The sequence below is a fragment of the Lathyrus oleraceus genome, chromosome 5, assembly GCF_024323335.1.
Source record: "Lathyrus oleraceus cultivar Zhongwan6 chromosome 5, CAAS_Psat_ZW6_1.0, whole genome shotgun sequence".
NCBI classification, from domain to species: Eukaryota; Viridiplantae; Streptophyta; class Magnoliopsida; order Fabales; family Fabaceae; genus Lathyrus; species Lathyrus oleraceus.
The window spans coordinates 531,116,411-531,119,616 of NC_066583.1; the positions used below are offsets into that span (position 1 = coordinate 531,116,411).

General features: G+C 36.1%; 1 non-coding gene across 1 annotated transcript; it reads left to right on the top strand.

Moving 5' to 3' along the window:
* Window positions 1-1,408: 1,408 nt before the first annotated feature.
* LOC127088786 (small nucleolar RNA R71) lies at window positions 1,409-1,519 on the top strand. Its single transcript, XR_007790603.1, has one exon. It is a non-coding gene; the product is annotated as a small nucleolar RNA R71 (small nucleolar RNA).
* Window positions 1,520-3,206: the final 1,687 nt, after the last annotated feature.

Sequence of the window (3,206 nt, forward strand, 5' to 3'; positions counted from 1 at the left end):
GTTTAACTAAACTATTTTATCAACAAGTTGTAGGGTAATATTGGTAGGACACATGTCATCTAAGTCTAAACTTTTGCATACAGTCAGGGGACATTAAGTTGAGGCTAGCCTGTAGGTCACATAAGTCCCTATCAAAGTTTAAGGAACCTATTTAGCAGGGAATTGCAAGACTCCATGAATATTTTAAATTAGGTGGTATCTTGTTTTGGATTAAGGTGATACACTCAACAGTGAGTGCTATTGTATTATTGTCTTCTATCTTCCATTTCTTTGAAATGATTTCTTTCAAGAATTTGGCATAGGTAGGTATATGGGATAAGACCTCGGAAAAAGGGATGTCAACATAGATCTTTTTTAATAGCTTAATAATCTTCCTAAAACATGCCTTTACTTTTGTTTTAGCAAGCAATTCCAAAAATGAGATTTGGGGTTTGTAAGGAGGAGGGGCAACATATGATGTTTTCTTCTCTTCCTATTCAACCACCACCTTTTCAGGTGGTGTTGGCTCAATTTCTTCCACTTCTACACTCTTCTCAATTATAATCTCCTCTTGCTTACCCTTCTCACCAGACCCATATACTAACTTACCGCTCCTAGTCATAATGGAATACATTTGTCCCCTTGGGATTTGCTCATGATGTCCTTGAAAGGATCTGGGAGGGATAAAAAATAAAGCTTTTTATTGTGCAACCTAAGAGATTTAAGTCTACAATACTTTATTGTGGGTGGCACTGAATTCCCCTTTGGTGGATAGTTTCCTAAGAACCTCATTAGTATGGAGACGATGGTTCCTAAAATATTCTTTTTGGCGAGTCTGGGTTGCCACAAAGTTCTCTAACATTTACTCCAAAGTAGATTTCCTAGGGGTTGGACTTTTTTAGAAAGCCGAGTGTCCCATGGCGTTTTAAGGTTGATTATTTTTGTAGAATTTTTTGGGATGATCTCTCTACTATGGATTATAGGTGTTTGAATATGCATTCTCGTGTTCGTTATTAACATAGTTGATGTTGTCTTGGATAGACCCTCTGAAGAGGGTCATTTAACAACCACCAGCGGTGTACCCATTTAACCCGCAGATCTCATAGTAGATGGCCACTAAGGTGGCAGGAGCTATGGAAGCTACAAGTGAGGGTGCATATGGTGTTATGCTCAAATTCTCAATCTTTTGGTAGAGTGCGTATATGTGATTGAATGGAATAACTTCAAAAAGCCTACTCTTTTGAGGGTGATTTTAAAGTGATCCCATGGCACTTCCCGAAAAATGGTGGTTTGTCTCCATGCCCTTGATCAAATTGTAAGCCACATCTTGTGGGCTATTCATAAGAGGGCCACGAACGCCACATCTAGGGTCATCCTTGTGGAATAAAGGAGACCATTATAGAAATTGTGTACTATTAGCCATTTTTCTAACCCATGGAATGGGCATAAGCTCAACAGATCCTTGAAACACTCCCATGTGTCAAACAAAGATTCTTCTTCCTCTTGTCTAAAGTTATTAATTTTAATTCTCACTTGGGCTGTTTTGCTCGACAGAAAGTACTGAACAAGGAAACTAACTTTTAATTGAGCTATGTTGTTATGGAGTTAGCGGGAAATTATTGGATTCTTGCTCGAGCTTGGTCTCTTAGTGAGAATAGAAACAGTCTAAGTCAGACCATGTTTTGATCTACACCATTGGCCTTAAACGTGCCGCAAAACTTGACAAATATGGATAAGTGTAGGTTGGGGTTTTCACTAGGTAACCCTGGAAATTGGTCATGTTTAAACATGCCCACTAGAGAGGGCTTAATCTTAAATTTATTTAATGCAATGGTCGGATGAACAATAATACAGTGCAATTCCTAATTAGTGGGAATTGCATAGTCTTTTAGTGGTTTGATGTCTACATGTTCAGCCATTAGCTATTGTGTTAAGAGTAGAATCTCTCGCGTAAGAAATGCTCGATCTTGTTTACAGGCTTGACTAAATTTATGGACGAATGGGTTCTTCGCATACAATGGTAGCGAGAGAACTATAGTAATAAAAACAGAAATTAAAAGGCCTTTTAGTCTATATGGTGCTAGAATAAAATTTCAATATCAATTTTATAGGTCCCCAAAAACGACACTAAAACTTAACACTTCCGCAAGCACGCGACTATGTGAAGTAGTATAAAAAGTTATTGAACCACATAAACCAAGTTTGATTACTGATTTTTACTCTAATGATGTAAAGATAAAGTGATCGAATATTGGGGTTTTCAATATGATGAATAAATTTAACAAAATAAAAGACAGAACATGGGGTACATGAGTTCTTATCCTGATGTACCTGATTGACTATCCGATTTGATTATGAGAAAAATAGAGCGAGTTATTGAAAATATTTAAAAATGTACAATACCTACTTTCTTCAGCACGTTGTACTCTCTCAGATGAATAATTCGTCTGGTTTTGCTAGCCTGAATCATTCATCTGAAAGTATTATTTAGCGCATATATAATGATGGGGATTTCTCAATTGAGAGCGAGCCATCCTTTATATGTTGCCTCGAACTCGGTTGTTTAGAAGTCCGCTCTCATATACTGATGCATAGCCCTTCAGTATATGATCGGTATCTGTGTTGCCTCGACTTTCGTAAATGACGTAAATATATTTAAGGACTCAGACTCTAAAATAACAATTACCCTATTTTCTCATAATTCATACACGAATGATTCAAAGGGGGTGCACTGTGAGACAAGTCTCACGACCCCTCTCCCTAATTTACTACTTAGATATGATAGAAAATAACTTAGAATAAGAATTTATGTAAATAGCGTTCATGATTGACAATAAAAGTAAAACGATAACGCTAAGTAAGGAATAAATATAACCTGAATAAAACGAAGTAGACTTTGATTAAAGATTGACTACATTAGATAAAAACATTGGTACAAGATGTATTTTATGCAGAGGCAACATGTGGAACAAGATGTTTTAGCATGTGTTCCAACATCAGACCTCAGTGTACAGACCAAGACTTGCGAGTGAATCTATGTGTGTTAATGTTTGATTCTTGGAAGATTTATTGTTGTATCTTTTGGAAAATATTATTTAGTAAGATTTTCTAAAAATATTTTATCAATCCATAAGTTTGGAAATTTAACTGGATACGCTTTGAAGATAGATTTGGTTCAGTTTTATCCAAGATTATGCTGAAGATTTAATTAAACAAATATACCATGA